General features: G+C 42.8%; 1 long non-coding RNA gene across 1 annotated transcript in view; it reads left to right on the forward strand.

The window, feature by feature from the left end:
• The first annotated feature begins 216 nt into the window (after positions 1-216).
• The window catches only part of LOC118342232, a 22,093-nt gene continuing 14,890 nt past the window's right edge, over positions 217-7,419 (forward strand). The window contains exons 1-2 of the long non-coding RNA XR_004797467.1: positions 217-925; positions 1,580-1,675. This is a non-coding gene — a long non-coding RNA (uncharacterized LOC118342232). The remainder of the gene's footprint in view (positions 926-1,579; positions 1,676-7,419) is intronic.

Genomic DNA, 7,419 nt, shown 5'->3' on the forward strand with positions numbered 1-7,419 from the left:
CCACTTCTAGCGCCCGCCTTATTTCTCACAGACATCTGCGCGGTCATTGGTCCACGCACCTGATCGTCATCGTACGTGTCGGGTGGGCGTCAGCAGCGATTTTTCCGGTTCGCGTCTGATTGGCTGGTTGTGGGCGTTGACGTCACGGCCCTGCCAGCTGATCGGAGTGAGAAGCCGGTTTGAAGAGAGGAGTTGGACCGGAGAGAGAGACCGGGGAGGGAGCCCCTAGGAGCAGCGAGCGGCACGGGGTGGGACCGGATACTCAGATTGGACCATTTTAACATTTCTTTTTAAACGTTAACACCGGAGTGCAACGAGACACACAAAGCGACAGTGTTGTCAGGGGTGAACTTGCGGGCTTTCGCGTCTCGTCGAAACCTCTGGAGCTGTCAGAAAAAAATTGATTGAGAGTTAAGGTGTGGCTGAGGGTTTCTGTAAGGCTTTCTGCACTGAAAAAAAATGTTACAGAACCGACTGTTTCTGCTCGGGAGTTGCCATCTGAGCCGAGACTCTTATATCTAGCAATGGTTTTAAAGATTCTGTTCAGTCATTTTCATCAAGGGAGATATTACATAACAAATGTATTGCCATCTAGATGTGCGCACCTTTTGGCTTAAATCCCTTCGCTGTAGCCTAGATTAATTGGACCATTACGCTGTTAAGAAGTAAGTAGAGTGTGTATTTTTTACTGCTTGGCAGGTCGTTTTGCTTTCATAAGTCTGTGAAACGTAACGGACGTGGCAACTTTACAGTAGCCAGCCCTGCTGAATGCCACAGACAAACTGGGCGTGGGGGAAACAGTCCGAACAGAGCCTAATAATCCTCAAATCTCATCCACGCACGGCCACTAAATTGCGCATATTTGAGGTAGTATCGCCACACTGACGAGCGCCTCGGCGGAGCCAGTGGATTTACCTGAACCAAAGTAAGTGCGACTGTCAAATACATATTGCAAACTTTTTGAAGCGGAGGTGACATTTAAAGGCCACAGGAGAGGTCGTGCTACGGTGCTCTCAAAGGCGTTTTATCTCTTTTATTGAGGTGTAGTGTCAGTCCAAACAGAGGAAACCGAAATGATTTAGTACCGAAGGTGGCGTGTCGGTCGGCTGAGGCCTATATATATATATATATAAAATCTTTATTCTGTGTATGTGTCAATGATAATGATACTAGGACTGGGATGGGGCGGGTGTGTCTCCACCGAGGCAAAACGTTTGGGGCGTTGAATGAATTCAAACCCAGCAGGGAAGGAGCGGAATCTAAGAGTTGGTTGTGTATTACAGTAGTCTGCTCGACTTGTCAAAAGAATATCGAGGAGTCATTGCTCACTCATTGCGATGCGTTTAAAGCACAATAACTCATAATTGAGTGCATGGGCAGACTGACCCTGCATAGTCTAATTAAGATAAGCTTTAAGTCGAGAGGAAAGCAGATAGAGTGAATTCCTCAAGGCCCCACCCTTTGTAGCGCAACATGGATGTGGAGAGGTGCCCCCCCCTCCTCCTCCTCTTTCTGTCTCTCCCTCCGCGTCATTCATTTCCCCTTTCAAGCTTGTCTTATGCTGTTTTCCCCCCTTCAGTATCTCCAGGTGCCCACAGTAGATCTGCTTTTAACCAACTTTCGACCATGGCATCAGCATCTACTTCCAGGAGTCTAGAGGTGATAATTGGTGGAGGTAAGTCGAGGTTGTATTTGAGTCAACCTGAGGAATGCTTACAGCTCTGTTGTAATATAAAGCAAAGGGTTTTTTTGTCTGCCTCCCAAATTATAATCAAGTAGCGTATCCATGTGACATACTGGTGCATATTGTAGTTTTTACAGCTCAATGCTTTTTCTGTTTGCCTGTTTTTATGGGTTTTTTTCCCCCTCATTGCTTGCTCTTTTTACTGGCACCCTGGCTGTTGCTCTGTGCACATCAACCTGTTGCAAGTTCAGACAGTCGATGTACTCTGCCCCCATTTTCTATGAATTCTAGTGGCAGGGATTATGTAATCTTATAGCCAGTGTTCAGGGCCCTTTGCTTATGCAATGTCAGTTTACAGATTTCAACATTAAGAAGGACTATGGGTTAAAGTATGACTTATCAAAGTTCAGGTTCCTGAGCTCAAATTCTTTGGCTGAAAACTGCGTTGAGTCTGGTTATAATTCAGTGAGGACTGCTGAGCAGCAACTCCCAGTTCTTCGCGTTCTGTTTAGCAACCACTTAAGTTTTCCACCTGCATCCCATCTATGTCAGCCAAATGACAGCTCAGACCTTGTCGTCTCTGATCTTTGCAAGGCATAAGAGCTCCTGATGGATAACTTGACCTTGTGCAAATCACAGCCATTTCTGTTGGCCAATGACTTGCCTTTTTTCCCCTTGATTTTAGGTCTGAGAGATTCATACGGGGTTCCCATTGCTGCTCATTTTTCAAAGGCCTGTCCAATGCTGAAAAGCTTACTTGATTAAATTGCAAAAGTAATAATGTCCTTTTTTTCCCCCCACTGTTCCTTCTCCAATTCTACATGATTTCTCAGAAAGTTGACATTTCAGGCTGGAGATGCTCTAGAAATGCTTGTTAGTTGCACAGGGCTCATTTCGGCTTCCCCCACTGCCTACCTTTTTCCTCAAGAGTGCCCGGCCTTCTGTAATTATCCCCTCTTTTGGTATGAATAGTGAATTATACATGACGCTGCAGGCCGGTCAGAGTCCGGGCCACTGGACACATCTGGATTATCAGAATGCCACCATTTGAACTCCTAGACCTAGAACTGTTTTTAAGAGAATTAATTTCTGTGGTAATAATATCCCACCCAAATGCAGGAAGTGCTGTGACTAGTTGCACATATAGGAGCGTGATAATGTATTTACAAGGCCTCATTGACTTCGGTTACAATGACACACTGTGAGTGTTAAAAGACTGGTATGCAGAAAGGATGTGAAATTATTGTTATTGTTAGAAGAGTCATTGTGAGCTAAGAAAGATTTTAACTGCATGAAATCTGGTCCAGGTTAGAAGTGCACATCAATGTCACGTTCTTTTAAGCCAAAAATGAGCTGAATCTGCATCCTCGGTAGCTGCATTCTAGCGACTCGAGGGTAATTACTGTTGATTTGTGGAGAATTTAATGACTTTATAAATCCTCAGTTGAGTTGCTGTTCAGATGTCATACTTATTCAGTGCTACAGACATTCTGCTGTTACGGACCGTGCAGTATAGTGTACCACTCTGTGCCATTTTGAAGTTACTCCCTTATAGGCTCTTTTCCACCCTTTTTCTCTCCTTCTCCCCTTTGCCATCTTGTTTGAGTATTTGCTTTGTCTGGTTTCTGATTGTTTAGCCACATTGGATTGACCTATGTGTGTGTGTGATGTGTGTGGTGTGTGTTTGTGTGTGTGTGTAAGTGGTTAGCAGGCACAGTCGTTATCTCTGCGTGGCTAGATGTGATTAATACAGCCGTCCAGCAGTGACGTCGATTGCGCCACTCCCCAGACACACACACACAGAGAAAGGGCATGTAAGATGGGAGAAAGATTGGAATCTGATGTTTGTGCCAGCAATTTTGTGTCCCCGTGCCCTATAATGTAGAGTCAAATGTCAAGTCATCCTGAAAATCGTTATTTTGGGTGTATATGAATTTGTGTGTGTGTGTGTGTGTGTGTGTGTGTGTGTGTAAGTATTTGTGAGTATTTGTGTGAGTATTTGAAATATATTTCATGCAAATGTGTGTATATTTGTGGGTTGGCAAATTGGGAAGGGTTAAGCCTGACTAACAGGCCTTTTACTTTACTTTCCAAAATAACCGCAGAAAGATCTGGAACCGTTTTGTCCCGTCAGAGTTGCTGACATTGATCAGAACCATAGAATATAAAAATGTGTCATTTGATGAGTCACTCTTTCTCTGCTAACTTAAGCCTATGAATTACCAAACCCATCAAGAGTCTTGGTGTAACTGAGCAGGACTGAATATTGACTGTTATTGATGGTCAATCAAAGAGGGGAGGATCTGCGGTGGAAATGCGGTAGCTGCAGTGAGGTTGCACATTTTTATGGCCACACCCAGACAGCCTCGGAGAGCAAACTTTGACTAGCTTAGGCTAATTCTATAGAAATCGTAAGTGGATGCCAGGGTGTGTGTCTGCCTCTGGTTACAACAACCAAAGCTCTTTTGCAGGTGTTGTCATGCTGTACGAAGGTGTGTGTACGGTACCGTCTGATGGACAGAGAGATATAGTCTGTTTGTGCTTGCATGTGCACACATGCACAGAACAGAGATGTGTGGGTGTGTGCAGCATGGCAAAGTCTGAGATATAGTTGTTGGTGATGCAGCACTAACAGTATTCTCGACTATTGTATCTGCCTCATGGAGAGAGAGAGATTGCTGCCACTCCTCAGCAAGACTATGTGTGGTTTACCAGACCAGACCCATATACTCATATGTACAACACATGTTGCACTATGTGTGCCTGCCCACTGGAAAAGTTCTCTCTAGCAACAAAAATGTAAAACCAACTAACAAATGCCTAGTTTTATCTGCTAAATTTAGACGTAATGAGTTAACCTGCACTAGTTTGGGAGAGTAATCCTAAACAGTTTTGTCTGCAGCGTGACTGTGCCTGTACTGTACCTGCACGTAGTAAGTAAGTAAAAAAATTGAGCCAGGAGATGATTTCCTGGGATATTCACCCTAAATGTGTGTCTGTAGGTGATCTAGTTAAAGAACAGTTATTGTGCATTGTAGTATATGTACACGCATGCCTAGATAGAGCCCCAGCTAGAACCCCGAGGACACAGATATACAGACAAAGAGAGTACAGCAGCCTATATGCAAGGACAGATATATAAATTAAACCTCACTGTAGGCCCAGGTTGGAGCTTTTAGCTCTGAGTTTTGATTATTGCAGCTGCAGGCACAGGCTGAGCTAAACTAAAGCTGTGTTAAGATTATTTTAGGCTGAAGCAATGTAGCAGGCTCAACTTTGGGCTGGTCTCTACAGGGCCAGCGGTGAGGAGCGGTGGGCCTCTCGGTAGACCGGCTGGAATGTGGACCATATGTAGCAGGCATCCCAGGAATGTAGCTCGGCCTTGCTGAACTGACCAACCTAAAGACACAGAGAGAGCGGAGCAGGATAAGGAGGAGAGAAAGGGATAAAATGAAGGTAGAGCATGGAAGATGATATGAAAGGACAAAATAGATAGCGGAAAAAAAGGGAGCTGGAGGACAATGAAAGATCAGAAGGCAGAAGAAGATAGCTTAGCAAAGCGCATAAGAGATGGGAGGGTCAGGAAGCAGAGAGAAGTGATAGAAAGGGGCAAAGGACAGACTAAAAGGAGAAAAAGTAGTAAATACAGGTAGATGCATGCGCCAAAAACTCTGGTACAAATGTTTCTTTAGTGTGGGCTGCACTGGTGTTATCAGTATACTGAATAACTACACTTGAGTTGCACGGTCTTTCACTGTTGTTATACTTGGCACGATGTCTCTCTGTATGTAGTTTACTGAAGAATGAGCTTCGGACGACCGAAAATTATTCTGCAACAATTCTCATAATCAGTTATTGAATTGAGCAATAAGAGTAAATTATTTTCTGGTTTACTCTGTATCGTTCTAAATGTAATGTACTTAAATACTCCCAGTCCCAGATCAATTAATTATTAATTATTAATCGAGTTGTGTGTGCGATATCTTATCAACTGTGACTAAAAAAAGAAACGCAGGATAAAAATAAATAAATAAACTAGCTGTTGTACTTTAACACAATGACACAGTTTAGTTAACTTAAATTTAATTTTAACCTCTTTTGGGCAAATTAGTTATTAAATTCCTTAAAATGTCAATGTAAAAAGTCCATTTAGACTAGACTAGGATGGTTTTACTTGAGTAAATGCGTCACTAATTACCTCAATCTAGTCATGTGGTAACCACCATTAGCACATTTATTCAATGGTTAAAGCTGTTGTGTGCTAACGTTGTCATAATTAATGCGTTACATTAACACCTGTACAATGAAATGGAAGATATTTAATAGGGAGTAACTTCTGTGGATGAAATGTGTATTATTATGTTTGTCAGACCACAGTGTTCTTCCAGCTCACTGAGGGTGAATGTCTCTGTCTCGTCTCTGTTAGCTTAGCACACTGTGCTCTCAGGCCATCTGGGTACAGCTGGGGCCAGAACGGCAGGAAACACACTCACTCACAGATACACACACTTATACAAACATTTTTTTTTTTTTTTGGTCTAACATACCCAGCCATGCCCCCAACACACACACAAACACACACACACACACACTGTTCAGTGGAGTGTGATGGCAGTTGACCTCGACTTGCCATGGTTTTTCGTTGACCAACCAAACTGTCATCAGCTTATCATTTTATCTTCTGTCAGTGCAATAGATGAGAGCTTCTTAATCTTTTTCAATCTAATTAGAAATTACCTCATTAAACCAGGAACCAATAAACCAAATTACAGCCTCTACCTTGTGTGGGGACCCACCAACATTAGCATGGTAACCCCTCGATGGGCGCTGATCTGCAGCTGGAGACGACATGCTTAAGACAGTTGGGTTTGGACTGCGTGAAGTAAATGTTTGTGTGAAAGGCGGAGGTCCGAGGTCAAATCAACGTAGGATGGTTGGCTAGGTTAATTATAAGGAAGACTGTCCAGTGCAGAGACATTAGGCAAAAAGACAGATTTTTATTGATAGATGTAAAAAAGACTTAAAATAGACAAAATTCCTTAAACTTGAGTGGCAACTTTGGCATTTTACTCCTCTTTGATCCTTCCTCCTGTTGAGTCACCCTAAATTTTGTGGTCATATCTGAAAGATTTGGGTTTTAATTTACTGTTTTTGGTTGACACTCACAACATTGTTGCAGGCAGCTGTTTTCAGCAAAAAGGTTTTAAACCCACAGTACACTATGTGCTCAGCACCAAACAGCTGACATACACAGTCAGCAACTAGCTGGTGAACACAGAGGAGCATTTAGCAGAGATATTTGCCCCCCAGGAGCTGCTGGAGACAACGAAAGGAGCTAAAAGAAGAGTGAATATTAGTTTTACATTCATCAAGTGGCCAAAAACACAACAAATGAATGATAGTCTTCCTTCGTATCTGCTGGAAACGGGTAAGGTGGTTTACCGTATCAACTGAAAAGGTGTTCAAATAGGGCGAAAAAATCGAATTATGCAGGGTTTAATCTTAAATCGAGCAAAGCAAATTTACTCAATGAGTGTGATTATTCTATAAGCCGTCATCTACTAGCTAAGTTGGTCTGGAAATGAAATTCTATAGCATTCGACCTTGGCTAAATAATTTTCTTGTGGAAATCTTAGAAACCACGTGTAAATTCAGATGGGGTAGTGGCGGACCAAACTTTCTTTTAATCTATTACTTCTTTGTGTTTAACGGTTGATCGCTTCCAGTTCAGTGTT

The sequence above is a fragment of the Morone saxatilis genome, unplaced genomic scaffold (genome assembly GCF_004916995.1).
Source record: "Morone saxatilis isolate NCDOM2014 unplaced genomic scaffold, NCSU_SB_2.0 Contig8, whole genome shotgun sequence".
Lineage (NCBI taxonomy): Eukaryota > Metazoa > Chordata > Actinopteri > Moronidae > Morone > Morone saxatilis.